The sequence below is a fragment of the Podarcis bocagei genome (assembly GCF_964188305.1).
Source record: "Podarcis bocagei genome assembly, chromosome: 2".
Lineage (NCBI taxonomy): Eukaryota > Metazoa > Chordata > Lepidosauria > Squamata > Lacertidae > Podarcis > Podarcis bocagei.
This window is the reverse complement of record NC_138126.1, coordinates 109766468-109785456: the sequence shown is the minus strand read 5'-3', so window position 1 is coordinate 109785456 and position 18989 is coordinate 109766468. Positions and strand designations below refer to the sequence as shown.

At 47.2% G+C, this 18989-nt stretch overlaps 1 protein-coding gene across 1 annotated transcript in view; it reads right to left on the bottom strand.

The window, feature by feature from the left end:
- CACNG5 (calcium voltage-gated channel auxiliary subunit gamma 5) overlaps positions 1–4253 on the bottom strand; it is a 48069-nt gene extending 43816 nt beyond the window's left edge. The window contains exon 1 of the mRNA XM_081181549.1: positions 3709–4253. The gene's annotated coding sequence lies outside the window, so the exon portion shown is untranslated. The remainder of the gene's footprint in view (positions 1–3708) is intronic.
- Positions 4254–18989: the final 14736 nt, after the last annotated feature.

The window sequence follows — 18989 nt, the reverse complement described above, 5'->3', positions numbered from 1 at the left end:
CTCAAATGCAGGTTGTAAGTAGGAGAAATTTAAGCTCAATTTCCCCATCAAACTCAATGGGAGTTTAAAGTTGAAGTCCTATGCTGGCTTACCGAGGAGTAAGCCCCATTGAGCACACCTTCCACTCTGAAGTACATAACTGGATGGATCATGCCTCTGTTTGGGTCAGAATATTAGGTCACAAAACTTTTCATTCCAACAGTACATTGATTTAAGGGCCATTATTCAAAAAACAATCAGCTAATTGCCAATGTTCCTAAACTTGTACTATGCTAATTTTATCCTTTCTGGGGATAAAAAAAATATATGTTTCATTCCTCTAAACTAGTCACGTACCAGTGGTAGTTTATTTTTATGGCTCTTAGCAGATTTATAGTCCAAAATATCATTCTCCTACATGTGAAAGTACATTTTCTCGTGTTTGGTGTAACAAAAATGTGTCAGGAGTAGTTCACTGCCACCCACCCCAGCAACCCATATGCTAATACTTAAAGCCAAATCTGAGGAAACCTTCGATATTCAAGGAATAATTTTTTTGGTATATAAATGAGCAAACAATGTGGAAACTAGAGACAGGCAGTTCCCAATTTACGCGGGGGTTACGTTCCGAAGCCCCACGTGTCTAAGTGAAACCACAAACAGTGGTACCTTGTGCTAAGAACTTAATTCGTTCTGGAGGTCCGTTCTTAGCCTGAAACTGTTCTTAGCCTGAGGTACCACTTCAGCTAATGGGGCCTCCTGCCGCCACACGATTTCTGTTTTCATCCTGAAGCAAAGTTCTTAACCCGAGGTACTATTTCTGGGTTAGCGGAGTCTGTAACCTGAAGCGTCTGTAACCTGAAGCATCTGTAACCCGAGGTACCACTGTATACCTGAAACACCATTGGAAAAGCCTGCAAACACCCTCCAAACCTCTGGAACCCCTGGAAAAATTCTTTAAGAAACCAGCAGTACTTATGAGATGCCAAACTCCACCACAATCACTACCCTCCAAACTTCCAAGCTCAAAATTCCAACTCTCCACAGGATTCAATGGTCAGTGCAAGGGCTCCTGGGATTGAACTTGCAAAGGCTTATGGGATTGCTAGGCACTGTTTCCATGTATTTTTGTTTTGTTTTTTGCCCTTTCTGCATTCTTTTAGGGCTGTTTTGCCATTTTTTTCTAGTTTGGGCACAATGCACGTGTGAAGGCCTGCATCCATTGAACCTGTGTAAATAGTGAGTTGCCTGCATTCACATAAACATAAGAAGTTTGAAGCAGCCCTCATAAGCAAAACTTCTAATAATGGGGAGCAGGAATGCTATTTGAGGCAGGGCAAGGAGAAGAATCCTGTTGAACTCAGGACTGTTCTACTCTACCAGCTGGCCCCATACAAGGCACAGTGTGGGCCGGTGGAGATCCTCTCTGCTTTCCTTTGGAAGCACCTTCACAACAACGGTTTGGAAACTTGCAAAATAAGGCAGTTAGCACACTTTTAGGAAACAGGTGTTTGGATCACACGCTATTATACACCAGTTAGATCAGCTGCCTGTTTATTTCTGGGCCCAGCACAAGGTGCTGATTCAAAGCTTGGTTTGGCTATCTGAGGAAGCTACAGTGGTACCTCTAGTTGCAGACACGATCCGTTCCGGGGTGCCGTTCGCACCCTGAAAAGTCCGCAACTAGAGTGGCGCTTCTGTGTACGAGCAGAGCGTGATAGAGCGCTTCTGCACATGTGCGAAGCGTGCAGAACGCTTCTGCGTGTGCGGTGAAACCTGGAAGTATACACTTCCAGGTTTGTCGCGTTCGCAAGCCGAAAAGATGCAACATGAACCTAACGCAACATGAGGTATGACTGTATCTGCACCCTGCCCTGCTTGTAAGATTGGCATCTGAGGCCCCTGCTTTGTGTTCCACTGGTGAGAGTTGTTAAACTGGTGAGCACCAGAGACAGAGTCTTTCTTGTGGTGGCCCTGCATTTCTTGAACACCATCTCCAGGGAGATACCTTGTTTTGGAACACAGGAAGCTGCGTTACATTGGAGTATCTTGTTCAGTATTGTCTACACCAGGGTTTCCCAAAGTTGGGTCTCCAGCTGTTTTCGGACTACAGTTCCCATCATCCCCGAACACTGGTCCTGCTGGCTAGGGATGATACGAGTTGTGGTCCAAAAACAGCAGGAGACCCAAGTTTGGGAAACCCTGGTCTACACGGTCTCAAGCAGATGTCTCTCTCTGTCCTACCCAGGGGATATGCTACATGACCATTTGGAAAACCACAAAGACTTTTTCTTCTGGTGGTCTGCATTCAGGTGGTGTTATGGAGCTGAGCTGTTCTAGACGCTGATCTGCTGCTGCTACACTTAATGCAATATTATTATTTCAATAACTGGAATCTTAGTATATGGCTTAGGTAGCAAGCTGCCTAAAAGGCAGGACATCAATCTAGTAAACTATCAAACAAGCAAACAAAACTACTCTTGGGAAGTCTCTCTCTCAGGCGTGGCTCCTGTGAAAGTGGAATAACTCTGCATTCATTCCCAGGACAGCTGATGCTAAATGCAAGTGCTGCTTTTGCCATCTCCCCTGAAACAAACTTATCTATAGAAGCTTCTCCTGTTGTCGTTTATTAGCAGTCCATCTCCCCTGCCACGTGGCAAGAGCTTTCCAAGGGACCATGGGCATAGCCAGTTATTTTTTTTGGGGGGGGGTAGGACTTTTGTCGGGGGAGGGGGTGCAGAACCGACCTGATTAGTCAGCTAATTAAGTATTTATATTACTTCATTCAGGGGGCGGGGCAGCTGCTCCTCCCTGCACCCCTGGCTACACCCATGCAAGGGACCCAGCTGAGGTCAAGGTTCAAACGCCACCACTTGTGAAAAGCTGCAGGGATTCCAGACTCCATCCCGATTCAGAGACCGATAGTGTCCTGCTGGTGAGTGGAGCGCAGCTTTTCTTACTGGGGTGCCACAGACGGAGTAGGAGAAGAAACAGCTTTGCCTCTGCCTTCCGGGGTCCACCATTCCACAGCCCCCACCACTACCCACAGCTAAGTCACAGTCACCCAAGAACTGCAACATCAGGCGGTGGCTTGCGCACCTTAACCAGCCTCCCAGGTTCACAAGCGCATGCAGAACTTTCACATCTCTTCAAGCGCAGGTCAGTGGAGACCGCTCACACGTTCAGCTAAACCCAAGAGTCGCCAAGCATTACAGGGTGAGCTGCGTGTGTGGACCAGGGAGGGGAGAGAGGTTCTCGGCTACCCAGGCACGCCACCCACCCTGTCCTTCCGCAGATGCTCCAATAAAAGCGACAATCGCCTGCCTCGAGTCGTCGGGGTCCCCGTGACACGCCGCGCCGCTCCACTCTCGCCAGGTCTCATCCCAGGACCGCCTCCAGCCTCCAAGGGGAAAGGTGGTTGTCCCGAATATCCCCACATCCAAGGGAACACCGAGGGCACCCAAAGCGCGGCTCTGGGAGTCAAAGTTGCGCACGAGCCCAGGACTCCAGAACCGGTCTCTTTCTCACACACAATACACAGAGTCCTCTTTGCTGATCGGCACATGGCCAGGGCGCAATGAACACCTCCCCACAAACGTCTTACGACCCCCACCTCCAAAGCAGCAGAGCCCCGAGATTTCTTCGCCTTGCACCCCGCGCTCTCCCTAGGACGCACCGGCTGCCACCCTCCTCCCTTCCTCGCCAATTCAAAGAGGGAGTCGCTCTTACCTTTGGGCGCCAGGTGACTCCGGAGCTCCCCTTTGCAAAGGACCCGAGCTCCCCACACTTTAGATGCTCCCCTTTCCCCTAGGTTGTGGGGTGGCGACGCTCCGATCCGAGGCAGTGGAACTGGGGCGCGCGGCTGCGAGGGTCTCTAACTGGAGCGCTGGAAGGGCGCGCGGAGTTCCGTGCTGCTCCAGCGCCGCGCTTTTTATCCCTCGCCCGCCCGCCTCCCCTCGGGGCGTTGCTTCGAGGGGCGGCCAGCGCGGGAGGAGGGGGGCCCCCTAGAGGAGAAGAGGCGCGAAGGCGGCGTGCCGGCAGGAGGAGCTGGTGGCAGCGGGGAGTGTTGCTGCAGAGACCCCCCCTTCCCCAACCCACAAAGGCTTCCCTCGGCTGGGCAGCCTCTTTGGCAGCTGCACCCAGGACGCGGAGGGGAGGGGAGTTCTGGGCATCGCTGCTGAATTACAGCAGCCAGAAAGCTCGAGGGCTCGCTTCCCCGCAGAGACACGGAGGGGAGAAGAGGACGGAGGCTGGAACAGGCTCAAGGATGCCGGACGGGGCGGGCGGGGAGACCCCCCTGGTCTCCCCTGGAATAACCGGCGACATCTAAAAGACACCTGCCGCCCACCCCATCAGATCCAGGAAGTGCCTCACTGAAGGTCAACAAGGTCGGAACCAGCAGGGTCCTTAACGGGAGATCCTAACCTAACCAACCACCGCTGGAGCTCTCTCTTTGTTGTTGTTAAGAAATGAGTACATTCAGTGGCGTAGCGTGGGTTGTCAGCACCCGGGGCAAGGCAAGTAATTTGCGCCCCCTAACCCGTGGATTTGCGCCCCCTAACCCTAACCCCCAGATGTTGCGCCCGGTGCGGCTGGCCCCCCCTGCACCCCCCACGCTAGCCACTGAGTACATTTCCATTTTTAAATCCCACCCCCGTCCCCATCTGTGAAAGCTCTTTAAGGAAAAAATGACTGGGAACCACTCTGAGATCTAGCAAGTGGGGCAGGATACCAAACAAACAAATAAAATTTAAACTATAAACGTATTTTAAAAATAAATAACATAATCGAAGGTATGATTCATGCCAGTTAGAAATCCCTTTCATTTCAATAGGATACTCAAAGCACATGTTTAACTCTCTTCTAGAAGTTCAGGGAATGAGAACTAGCTCTCTCTAACCTTGGATGAAACATGCCCTGTGTGTGTGTGTGTGGTTATGATAATCAAAAATATGCTAAAATTATGGTCGTGCTATGCAGCTGAAGGCTTACACAGTGGCGTAGCGTGGGTTGTCAGCACCCGGGGCAGGGCAAGTAATTTGCGCCCCCTAACCCGTGGATTTGCGCCCCCTAACCCATGGATTTGCGCCCCCTAACCCTAACCCCCAGATGTTGCGGCCGGTGCAGCTGGCCCCCCCTGCACCCCCCACGCTACGCCACTGGGCTTACACAAATGGCTGAAAATTCGTTATAAGCCGTAGTCGGCTTCCAAAATCTATCCAGGTCCTTTGCAACTTCGGGACATTACTAAAGCTTGGGGTGGTAGTAATTAAGCAGGGATTACAACCTTTCTGTTTGCATGTCCATCATTTGAGACTGCGCTGTCAAGCGATGACTTGGACATGTGAGTAAACTGACAGAGACAAAACACTGCGTGCCACACCTCATACACAACACTTTTCAATGGGAGCAATTGACACATTGATTGCACTGGCTGTCAATTAACTGCCAGGGTAGCTTAAAGGTGTTGGTATTGCTGTACAAAGTCCTATATAGCTTGGGACTTGGTTCGCCTCAGCCCTTACATAGCCAACCAGTCCCTGCATTCCGCAGGAGTGAGCATGCTGCAGATACCATCCTGTCAATACAGTGCTACCTCTGGTTACAAACGCTTCTGGTTACGAATGCTTCAGGTTACGAGCTCCGCTAACCAAAAAGTAGCTGCTCCTGGTTGCGAATTTTGCCCCAGGATGCAAACGGAAACCGTGCGACGGAGGTGTGTGTGCAACGGGAGGCCCCATAAGCGAAAGCGTGCCTCAGGATAAGAACGGTTTCAGCTTAAGAACAGACCTCTGGAACGAATTAAGTTCGTAACCAGAGGTACCACTGTAGGTCAATTCTTCATGATGCTAGAATCAGGCCTTTAGTGTGGTGATACCTGCTCATTGGAACCCCCTATATATTGGACAGGCACAGCGTTTTTGTTCGATTTTTGGTGCCTGCTAAGGACGTTCCTGGAAGTGAGAGCTGGACCATAAAGAAGGCTGATCGCCGAAGAATTGATGCTTTTGAATTATGGTGCTGGAGGAGACTCTTGAGAGTCCCATGCAAGAAGATCAAACCTATCCATTCTTAGGGAAATCAGCCCTGAGTGCTCACTGGAAGGACAGATCATGAAGCTGAGGCTCCAATATTTTGGCCACCTCATGAGAAGAGAAGACTCCCTGGAAAAGACCCTGATGTTCGGAAAGATGGAGGGCATAAGGAGAAGGGGGCGACAGAGGACGAGATGGTTTAACAGTGTTCTCGAAGCTACCAGCATGAGTTTGAGCAAACTGCGGGAGGCAGTGGAAGACAGGAGTGCCTGGCATGCTCTGGTCCATGGGTCATGAAGAGACGGACACGACTAAACAATTAAACACCACGACGTTCCTCTTTCAACAAGTCTTCTAAATGGAAATCTTTATCTTAATTGGTATCCGTATTGATTTTATGTGTGTGCCATTGTTGTTTTTATGGCTTTTAAAAAGAAAGTTTTTTTATAGATGAAAGTGTTTTAATTGCCCCAAGCTAATTTTAATTTTTTTAAAATTGATTTTGTTAAGAGGTACAAACTTGGAAAAAAGAACAGAAAGTGTAAAACGTAAAATATCACAGCCTGGAAGGACAAAAATACAGCACAGCTCTAAAAGAACTACAAAGTACTGACTCAATGTTTTAATTGATTTTATATATGCAACTATTCTATATATGTTTTATGACTTTGTATATTTGCTCCAGGATGCCTCATGGGAGGTGATGCATCAATGAAACAAACAAACAAACAAACATGCAAACAATAGTGAATCATGCAGTGTTGAGTAATGCAGTGATGAAGAGAAACAAATGCCATTCAAGCATACATCAACCAGTCCAGGGAACTTCACTCTCAGCCTACAATATTAGCAACAGCCAAGATCAGGAGTTGTGTCCAGGGAGAGCTCTAGATCTTTTAGCTCTCTATCTGGGGCAAGAGTCCTCCAGTGTGTTTGAGGCTGCACCCCAAATAAATGATGTGAGCAACGCACTCTTTCGCACCATAGAGTTTCGTGTCCAGGGGGTCCCTTTTCTAGGGAGATTAAAGATAAAACTTTATTCGCATTAGCCAATGGGCATAGCAACAGCAAAACATTACAGTATACACAGAAAAGGAAATTTGATATGAGCACAATTTAAAGTCAGTCGTCAGTTAGTGGCCCTTATTCTGATTGCTCCTGCTGTGAACCTAGCAACCTTTGCTGCTATCTGCTCATTTTGATCTGACAGAAGAAAGGACATTGTGGCAGTGGTTGAGCGCCCTGGGATGGTTAGTACAAGTGAGGTGATGATCTCGTTCCTCAGGTCTTTGTAGAGAGTGCAAGACAGGAGGACGTGTGCCCCTGTTTTGGTGCTACCATCTCCAAAGGGGCAAAGACGTTTCTCAGGCGGGATCTTTTGGAATCGACCCTCAAGTACCGCAGATGGCAAAACACCCAGTCTTGCAAGTGTAAAAGCATGTCTGTATTTTGGGATAATAAGTTTGTGCAGATATGGGGCCAGAGAATCAAAATGGAGAGGTGGGAAATGAACCTACCAAGGACAGAATTTCCTTATAGTGGCCAGGTTTTTCTGATGCTCGATATCTTTTAGACATTGACCAATTAGACTGTTTGCTTTAGTAGGGCCCATAGTGAGTAGGTGTTGTGGGGATAGGCCACAAGAGTGAAGTTTTTGATAGACGGTTTTAAGCCAGGCACTTTTATAGGAGTCTTGATGTACAGTGGTACCTCGGGTTAAGTACTTAATTCGTCTGGAGGTCCGTTCTTAACCTGAAACTGTTCTTAACCTGAAGCACCACTTTAGCTAATGGGGCCTCCTGCTGCGGCCGCGCCACCGGAGCACGATTTCTGTTCTCATCCTGAAGCAAAGTTCTTAAACCGAGGTAGTATTTCTGGGTTATCGGAGTCTGTAACCTGAACCGTATGTAACCTGAAGCGTATGTAACCCGAGGTACCACTGTACTAGGGGAGTCTTGTATGGGATGTATGGGAGTCTTGATGTACTAGGGTTTCTAGGGAGATTATGCCACTCACTTAACTCCTGTGGTCCTTCCTTCAACCTCCTCCTGACTGCCCAGCAGTGCTGTTTTTCTAGAAAAAGGGGTTCCAGAACTCATCATGAACTTGTTCTCTTACAGTGGGAATGGCACCCACCTGAGAGGTGATGGAACTGAGTTCCAGTGACTTCTGGCTGGGGAAAAAAGCCCTGCCTCCCAGGCATCAAGGAAGCTCAGAGTGGATGGTCCTGGAAGCAAAATTTAGGTTGCCAGGTAGGGTGCTAAAAGCTAGGGCCTCCAAGGTAGCTTCCTCTGAAATAGGAATTCCTCCTCACTGGCCCAAATAGGACTAATTTAGCCAGCTAGCCCTGGTGATTATCTAATGTTTATTGGATGTATTCCCCCCCCCCAACTGATTTTTGAATTCTGAATTTATTGTTATTCACGTTTTATACTGTATTTTATGCTGTTTTTTGTTGCATCAATTAAGTGTTTTAAATTTGTTGTTAACCGCCCTGAGCCCAGTTTTCTGAACCAGCAAGGGCAGGGTATAAATACAAATTTATTATTATTATTATTATTATTATTATTATTATTATTATTATTATTAGGGTCAGCTGGACAGGTGCCATTACGTAGTCTCAATGCTTGGATGAGCCAATAATGTTGGGAGGCGGAGTTTGGATCAGATAGGCACTGGGGAGAAATTTAGGACAGGCTGGGACTGTACAAAAAGGGATGGGTTCTGATTGAACTGGGATGGAACCAGATTGCTGGCACTTAAAATAAAAACTTAAAATGATGGTGGGTGGGGGGAGCCAACAGGAGCTGAAGTGGTTCTGGTTTGGAGTGAAGCTTCCCCCTCACATCAAGAAACAGTTCAGCCTGAATACAACCTGATAATAAGTGAATATTTAAGTTTTGATAATAAATTTGAAACACCCTGCGCACCCAGAAGAATGATTGCACATGAAAGGCACAAGTTCTTCACTAGAACTCCGAGTGAGGGAGAAAGCACACTAACCCATCTGTGACCAACTTAGTTTAAAGCTGTTCCCACGAACTTCTGAATTTGTGGAGCTTTTGAATATCAAGATTAGCATGCAACATGAAGCCAGGCAGACGGAGATCCAGATCACTGTGACTGTTTTAACCCTCAGGTGGGAAGCAGATTTGTAAGAACAAGTTGCTGAAAGCAATGGAGAGGATGAAGGCAGAGAAAAGCAAAATGGCGGCCTACAAAAATGCACTTGGATGGCAAAACACTTGGTTTCTTCTTTGTTCTGACATATTAGGAATGTCAAAGCAGTTATGAAAAAAGGGATTACAATTGTTTGGGGTGGGAATGTTAATTGCTTGTTTAACAATTTCAGTTAGACCATTAATTCCAGAATCTAAAATTCCCTAGTGGCACCACTGAATGGAGATTTCCTCTCTGTAATCTACCATTTTTGAAGTACACACCTAAGGAGCAATCCTATGATTCCTGGGAGGGCATGCTTCCAGGGTTATAAAAGTAACCATATTGTTCTCTACTTCATAGGTCTGTGGGGCTATGACTCCGTATCTGTTAACTGTTCTCTGATCCAAGTTGGCTTACATTTATTTTGTCATAAGGACATAGGTAAGCCCTTCTAGATCAGGCCAAAGGCCCACCTGATACAGCAATTCATGACTAGCCTTCTCCTCCATGAATTTGTCTAATCCCCTGCTAAAGCTATCCAAGTTGGAGGACATCACAGTATTTTGTGGTAACCTTTGTCACTATTTATTTCTTTTATTGAATTTATATACCACCCTATACCCAGAGTGCAAGTAGATAAATAGGTACCACTCTGGCGGGAAGGTAAACAGTGTTTACGTGTGCTGCTCTGGTGTCAGTGTTCCGTTTCGCCAGAAGCGGCATAGTCATGCTGGCCACATGACCCGGAAAAACTGCAGACAAACGTCGGCTCCCTTGGCCAGTAAAGCAAGATGAGCACCACAATTGCAGAGTCGTTCACAACTGGACTTAACTGTCAGGGGTCCTTTACGTTTTTTTTTACCTAGAGGTTTCAGGGTGGGTTACAGAATAAAATCACAATATACTGGTAAAACCACAAAATACGCAATCAAAGGAACAACAACAACCCAATAACCCCCCCCCCAAAAAAAAATCACCCACATTTTAAAAGGCCAGTTTGTGTACTGAAGTAGATATATTTGCATTTCAGTATTGTGGTGGTGGTTAAAAAAAAGATTCCCTGCTCTCTCACTTTAGCTTACAGGCATAGTATGTTTTGGAGCTCCCAACTTTTAAGAGCAATTCAGGTTTCCAATTATCTGAATGCAGAAGTGAGAGGTAAAATCCGAGAGCTTCTGTAAAAAGGAATTATCCCAGGATGAATACATTGGATATAAAACTTGCATATTGATGAATTCCTCCCCCCCCCCGTTTTTTCATTTAAAAACAAATTTAACCACGAGTTTCAACTCCCCCTTCTCCCTTTGCTTCTCCCCTTCAACACTGCCCCCTTTTTCTCCTTCAGAAGTGGATTTTGTGCCAAGGGTACACTTGCCCCTCTTCCTGGAGTCAAACTGGCATGTGGAGTGTTATTTGAGTCATGTGGTAGGATGGCTGAGTGTGCAGTTGGATTAAAAAATATATGCAGCTGGGGGGGGGGAATTGTGCAGTTGGAAAGCAGAGAATATGCAGTGGGAAAAATGTGGGAAACGTATCCTGTTTATGTGCTTATTGAGCACTTAAGTGGCAGGCAGGGCTTTTTTTCCAGTTGGAACTTGCCGGAACTCCGTTCCAGAACTTCTTAGAATTTTCCATTCTAAGAGAATGAGGGAGGAATTCATGGTGAGTTCCGGAACCTCTATAGCACTGACGACAGGAAACGTCAGGGATAGCATATACAGTGGTGCCTCGCAAGACGAAAAGAATCCGTTCTGTGATTCTCTTTGTCTAGCAGTTTTTTCGTCTTGCGAAGCAAGCCCATTGACGGATTAGCGGATTAGCGCTGTTAGCGCTATTAGCGGCTTTTAGCGGCTTATCTGCTGATCAGATCAGCTGATAAGTGGCTTAGCGGCTTAGAAAAAGGGGGGGAAGGAAAAAAAACCAGCAGGAACTCGCAAGGCATTGTCGTCTTGCGAAGCAAGCCCATAGGAAATTCGTTTTGCGAAGCACCTCCAAAACGGAAAACTCTTTCGTCTAGCGAGTTTTCCGTCTTGCGAGGCATTCGTCTTGCGGGGCACCACTGTACACAAATTATATCAGGCTAGAATGTGCTTAGCTTCCATACCTACAACAAACTGCCTAAACCATATTGAAAAACCATATACTTTTTAACTGAAACCTCCTGAGAGTTAATTGGGTCCTGCTCTTACTTTTCAGCACAATATTTGCACTTGCAAGCATATTGACATCAACACTATGGGGTCTGGCTTGGGCATAGAGAAATTGAAATATTTCTGGCCCGCCCACCAGAAGTGACATGGTCAATCCAGGCAAGGGTCCCTAAGATTTACATCAAATAGGGTGACCCCCGCAGGGACCGCCAACTGGGAGGATGTTAGAATTCCTGCTCCGTGATTGCAGTCATGGGATTTTTGTCTATCACATGACGCTGTATGTTTTAACTCCACGAAGTGGGAAGTGATGGAGACAGGATGTTTGTGTTACAGTGTTCTGTGAAGTGGGACTATTGTCCTTTGTTCTTTCTCTTTGCTGTCTGATGCTAGAGCGAGAGGGAGCCATGTTGCAGTGCTCTGTGTGTGTTTATATGTAAATAAAGTAGATTAGCCCAAATGCTGAGTTGCTGAGGTCTGTTACGCAAGCTGCAAAGACTCTGCGGATCCCTAAGTGTGCCGGTGTCGGTTGGCATTGGTCACTGTGATGTTCGGGCTGAAGAAAGCTTTTGAAGCTCCCAAACAAACAGGAGGGAGAGAACATGCCAGTCGGGCATGTGTCTCTGCCAGGGTCCTACTCGAGTATAGGACGAGCTCCTGACAGAGAGTGCCTTTGGCCTTGGCCCTGCCTGGGCATGTGGACATGCCCACTCCTCCCAGATCCCTTTGATGAGATACCCCAGTGTTTGGAGGGGCAGGTGGAGACTACAACCTCCCCTCCATCCAAGACAAAGGATTGCCCCAATGCCCAACCCAGTTGTGACAATTGCTGTGAGGTAGGCAAAAAACAACCTCCCCTCCATCCAAGACAAAGGATTGCCCCAATGCCCAACCCAGTTGTGACGATTGCTGTGAGGTGGGCAAAAAACCACTGGGTCAGAGCCAACTTGCCCAGTGCACAAATTCCTACCTGGCCCCATAAAAATGGCGACCACCCTAGCCATAGCACGGTCCTTGACTATCAGCTTAAACCGAGGGCGAGTGGGTGGGGAAACCTGACAAAGGAACAAACACATAGTGCCCCAAGCGTGGGCTGCATAAATGGCCAGGGGGTGGACCCAATGGAAGCCATCCCGCTCCGTCTGCTCCACCCCCTGGCGCAGCCCAAGTCCCAGCCTGCAAGCCCATTTGCCAAAGCAGGATGCAGGCCAGGATCTGGCTTCCGATAGGCTGCGGGGGCTTATGTATTCAGTTTTGAGTGACTGAGTCTCTGGTTATTCTGGAATCAAGAGTCTTGTTCATTTGAAAGCGCTCCCATTTCCAGAGTCTGAATAGCTGAGGCTACAGAGGCGGATAGTTCAGCAGCCTTGGCAACTGCACGAGGGGTGTAGGCAAGAGCCTTTATTTATTAAACAGCAATGGAGAGGCCGCGCAGAAGATAAATATATAGTTTTGTAGCTTTCAATACCAGTCAGCAGAGCAGAGATTTCCCAGGACAAAAATAAAAAAGGGGAAACTCATCCAAAGATGTGCGGTAATGAGCAGTTTCCTCGGATCTGACAAATTAGTTGCTCCAAGTCTTTTTAATAAAACAATGGCTCAAAATGCATTGGCTTCATTATTCATGATCTGCCCTTGCCGTGGCTGACAAGCTACCCAGCGACTTGCCTAGAGAAGCGAAATGCTTCACTGCTGCCTGGAGAAGTGAAATGCTGTGTCTTAACGTCACTGCTGCAATTTGACACGATGGATTTGAACCCTGTAGGTAACAAAGCCACAGCTGGTGTGTATACACACAAAAAAAGTTTTGGAACTACAGACCACAGGTTCCTCACCGATGAGGAGCTGGCTTACGTGAGTTTTAATTTGCAGGCAGTCCCAACCTTATTCCGGAAGAGGTAATAAAATTATATATTTAAAAGCCTTACCAACGACAAAGCAATTACAACCCTTCATGTTTACCTCTGTATTATTGGGGTGGAGACGCGAGCTGTTGTCGAAAGACTGTGGCATACAACAGCTCTGCAAAGTTGTTGTTGTTGTTGTTTAGTCCTTTAGTCGTGTCCGACTCTTCGTGACCCCAGAGCACGCCAGGCACTCCTGTCTTCCACTACCTCCCGCAGTTTAGTCAAACTCATGCTGGTAGCTTCGAGAACACTGTCCAACCATCTCATCCTCTGTCGTCCCCTTCTTCTTGTGCCCTCCATCTTTCCCAACATCAGGGTCTTTTCCAGGGAGTCTTCTCTTCTCATGAGGTGGCCAAAGTATTGGAGCCTCAGCTTCACGATCTGTCCTTCCAGTGAGCACTCAGGGCTGATTTCCTTCAGAATGGATAGGTTTGATCTTCAAAGTAGCCCACTGTTAATAGTGCAGAGATTGCGCTTGAGCAGAGAGGGTGTTTTTCAACCACCCTGCAATGTAGCCCAGTTTTGTTAAATCCACCAAAGGCTGGTGGGGAGATTAAGTTCACGATGCAAGACACAACAAGGCATGCCACTCGGAAGCCATGTCTTATAGGTAATTTGCTGTGTGCCTGTGTATGATTGCAGGGGCTGCTTAGATATTGTACCCTGTGGGGCTGCAGTATTTTTTGTGAGCAGGTTTTGCCCTCAACACAACTGCATTCCTAAGGGCAGTACTCAGGGGTGGCCCATCCCATTTAACCGCCTGAGGCAAAATGGGAAACCTGAGAACACACACACACACACACACTCTGCAACCTTGCTTGCTGAGGTGTAGCTTCCATGTTCTGTCAAGATCTCGTGAGAGTCCAGCAAGATCTTGCAGGGCTCTTGTGAGTTTTTACAGGGCTCTTACCAGATCTCATCAAAACCCAAAAGCCGCTGCCACAGCCACAGCCACAGCAGGTGGGCAGGACATCCACAGCAGCACCGGAGAAGCAAGAAGCAGCTGCTGCTTCCGGCAAGTTCTTGGTGGAACCCACAACTGCCGCATCTCTTAACTTATCCAGCAATGGTGGGACAGCAGGCAGGGTGCCTTTTGCACCCTTGGATTCTACCGCCTGAGGTAGCTGGCCGGCCCTGACAGTGCTTTATATGGGGGAAAGTAAGGGATACACCTGCAGATACCACAGCTAAACCTGCTCTCTTGCTATTAAGCAGCAAGCCGCCTACTCTTTGCATAGCCCCATTCAGGATTTTGATTCTTTGTCACAATAGCTTGCCTGGCGTTAAGAGCTGTAGAGAACACTGGGAACTGGGCTGGCTTACAGAAATATTCCGTTCCCCCCTGCCCTTAGGATCTAGATGGGCAAAAAACACACACACTGAGCTCACTAGTACAGTGGTACCTCAGGTTAAGAACTTAATTCGTTCCAGAGGTCCGTTTTTAACCTGAAACTGTTCTTAACCTGAAGCACCACTTTAGTTAATGGGGCCTCCTGCTGCTGCTGCGCCGCTGCCACACGATTTCTGTTCTCATCCTGAAGCAAAGTTCTTAACCTGAAGCACTATTTCTGGGTTAGCGGAGTCTCTAACCTGAAGCATATGTAACCTGAAGCATCTGTAACCTGAGGTACACTAATGTACACTACTACATTACAGTTGTTCTGCCTTTAGGCACCAGGCAAAAACATTCCTTTTTAACCAGGCCTTTGGTTGATCTTATTGACATCCAACACCCTTTTAGAATGCGGCTTTTTTGGGGGGTGGTTATTGGATTACTGCTTTTGGTTTGAATTTATATGTTGTGGTCTTGTTGTGAACTGCCCTGAGACCTCTGGGTATAGGGTGGTGTATATGTTGAATGAATAATAATAATATGTGCTCTATAAAGGTCAGGAGGACAGCTACCAGGGGTGAGCACCAACAACACGATTCAACAGACTGCAATTCAGTGTTTCGGAAAAGAGCCTGATTCAGCGCAGACTGTTGTAGAGACTTGGCTTGGGTCTGAATCGGAATCCCAATTCCAGAGCACCAAAGTTTCATGTCTCTTCCCCCCCCCCAACTGATTATAATGGGGAAATCAACAAATGGCGACATCTGTTTTGTTTTTGACAGAAGTGGATTCCATTTGCAGGCGTACCAAACCCAGTCTGAGCTGCAGAAAGCAACAGCTGCGAGGCTGATTTGGCAGGAGTGGTTGTGTCGGAATTAACAAGGAGCACAGAGCACACAAGAACAAGGTGACAACATCACTTTAACATCCCTCCACATCAGCAGTGTGATTAGAGAGCCCTCAGATAATCATTCCCTCTGACTGAAAGCTAGGCTCAAAACTACAGACCCTTCTTTTCAAGCCTGGGGAAAGTGACATGTTTTAGGTTTTGCAGATACAGTGCCTGCAGGTTTTTGTTTTGATCTCCAAATCTCTCCCAGGACTTTGAGAGGCTCCTGATTTTGATCAGCCACGTGATTACAGAGGGAGCACAGTTTGACCCCAACAAGTCCAGAATATCTCCAAAACTGGCCAGAAAACCACTTAAGGATTTGCGTTTCCTCCAAATCTGATGCACACTCCTGACAGCAAGACATTCCGCTGTGGATATTGTAGAGCACTTACCTTGTAGATATGTGTCTACCTCAAACGAATGATTGTTTGTGTGTATGTTGGGCGAGGAATCTCATAGAAGCAGGCCTTTTCATTGCCTACGAACTGGGTTTGTTCTGAAAAGAGAAAGGGCATTTGCTGGAATCAGCTCTCCGCAATGAAACATGGAGAAAAGCACATCAAGTGGAAGAGGAGACTTCAAAGCACCGGAGACATGGCTACACAAAGCATCAAAAAAGGGGAAATGCTGCAGTCGCTGCTTGGGGCCGAGTTGAAATCCAAACACAAAAGAGTACCTAGGGAGCTGGGCTGGAAAGGGACGCTCTGAACACCTTGGAGACAAGATGAACTGTCCCACTTTGAGCTTTGATGCAACCATGTTTTCTCTCCCCCTTGCATTGCAAAAAGCTTTAATGCGAATTCATCCTTCCCAGGGGGACTCTTGCAGGCGAACATAAATATTGATTTATGGTATTTAGCAACACTAACTAATAAAGATCTCATCTGACTTCAGTGGGAGGTGGGAGGGCTGGGCTATTGTCACTCTCAAAGCACGCCGGCACATTTCTGCCTGCACACCCACAAAGTTGTGTTACACAACTCTGAAGCTGCAACTTAAGTCAGCAGAAATGATTTTCTGATTCACCGTGGAGCAGGACCCAAACTTGGAGATTCTCCCCCCCCCACCCCACCCACGCGCAAAAAAGGACAATGAATAATTAACTTTTTAAAAAAGCAATACAAAAAAACAACCTCTCAACAGCCTGCCTGCCTGCTGTATGGGGGTGGGGGGTTATTTAAGAGACTCAGAAGTTAAGAAAACAATACAGTGGTACCTCGGGCTAAGTACTTAATTTGTTCTGGAGGTCTGTACTTAACCTGAAACTGTTCTTAACCTGAAGCACCACTTTAGCTAATGGGGCCTCCTGCTGCTGCTGCTGCACCACCGGAGCACGATTTCTGTTCTCAACCTGAAGCACTATTTCTGGGTTAGCGGAGTATGTAACCTGAAGCGTATGTAACCTGAAGCGTATGTAACCTGAGGTACCACTGTAACCTATAAAATAACTTCAATATTAGCAGTTTGTGACCTGCTGGCATGTCAAATCTGTAGCAAGTCAGTGGTCTGCCTGGCTGCTGAACCAGAAAACTACAGAAGGCAGCAGCAGCAGCACAAATGCTATGCAGAATTCCTATTGCATGGTCAGTACATAAGCTGTTGTGTGGTGATCCCAGGGTATTGTACAGGCATGGGGGGTGTCACCAGGTTCAAAGAGGTTCAAGTTCCTCCGTGCAGCAGGGCTTTCGTACATCCACTGGTGAGAACCTCTCCTGTCCTCGCCCTCTCTGAAGACATTCCCTGGGAACTCTCCCTCTCCTCCCAAGAACTGTCTGGAACGGGCTCTCCCTCTCTCCGCAATCCCTGCCAATACATATTCAACTCTCTGTCCCCCACCTCCACATTTGCCTGAGGTGGCTTATGTTAAAGCGGCGCTCAGTTCCAAGGTGCGTGCATGCGTGGGGTTTTCTGAAGTCAGCGTGCCACGAGGCACACGTCTGGGAACGTACCCATCCGAGCTAAGCTGGAGGTTCTCCACGCAGCTCAGGTCAGATAGTTTTGCAGCATAAGCATTTCAGAGCAGCTGTCAGCAGATGCCAGCTTTCCTAAGGGATGCCGCATTATTGCCAGCAAAAAGAACATTGCCATCCGACGTCTTTCAGTTCTGTCCCTTGCTGCATTGCGTTCAAAAAAAGGGGGCGAGAGGAAAGCCAGGGAGGACATCAGTGGCATTGTGTCTTTGCACATTTATGCAGTAATAGCTCCACTTCAGACTCCTCTCCTGGGGGAGGCTGGTTGGGGGGGGGGTACCACTTGCACGCAAAAAATAAATTACATCAATCCCACCCGACTGGTCAAAGGCCTGGAAACGATGCCTTATGAGGAATGACTAAGGGCGCTGGGCATGTTTAGCCTGGAGAAGAGGAGGTTAAGGGGTGATATGATAGCCATGTTCAAATATATAAAAGGATGTCACATAGAGGAGGGAGAAAGGTTGTTTTCTGCTGCTCCAGAGAAGCGGACACGGAGCAATGGATCCAAACTACAAGAAAGAAGATTCCACCTAAACATTAGGAAGAACTTCCTGACAGTAAGAGCTGTTCGACAGTGGAATTTGCTGCCAAGGAGTGTGGTGGAGTCTCCTTCTTTGGAGGTCTTTAAGCAGAGGCTTGACAACCATATGCCAGGAGTGCTCTGATGGTGTTTCCTGCTTGGCAGGGGGTTGGACTCGATGGCCCTTGTAGTCTATTCCAACTCTATGATTCTATGATTGCATATAAAGAAAGGACACTTAAACAGTCTCCGAATCATTAATTGCAGAGATTTCTGCAGGCCCCATGGTGGAAAACAGCTGGATTTTCTTCTGTTGAGAGCCCATTTAGCAGAGGATGTTTGGGAAAAGAAGGAACTGCATTGGCTATATTCTTCTCCTTCCCATACATAAAGTCTGCCCAGCAGACAAAATTCAATAACCCAGAAAGAGTCTGTTAACTTGGAGTGCGTGTGGAGAGGGGAGTCAGAACATGAGTGCAAATTGGAAACTGAAGTCAGGTCACTCAGGGCCTCTTCACATATTGGGTTTTAGAGTGTACATCTAGAAATGTTCTGAAGTGTGAATGCAATGAAGACAAATTTGCAAACCCTTGTATCATGCCAGGTACACTTATCAGGGAGCCGGGATTGGTGCCAAACCTAGCTTTGCCCTGTGGAAGGTGTAAAATGGATCTAAGATATATGCAGTATATATATATATATACTTGAGGGTAGGAAAGGCTAACGGTGACTCAGATCCACTCTGTGTACTTTATACCCAAATACTCGAGATGAAAACAAAAATGGTTGGGGGGAAAGCGTAAGAAATGCTTTCATTTGAGTTGAAGACTCTGATCTTGTACTTCCCTGAGACCATGGCAACAATACATTGTGTTAATGTAAACCTACCCAATTCACACTTTCTTGAAACAACCCGAGAACCAACTTGCAGCTATCCTTGGAAATTCACACTTCTTTAAATTTTGTGACACAGCTGTCTTACCAGATAACACGCACACTCTCTCAGAGAAAGGGTGCATAAAAATGCAAATATTAGTA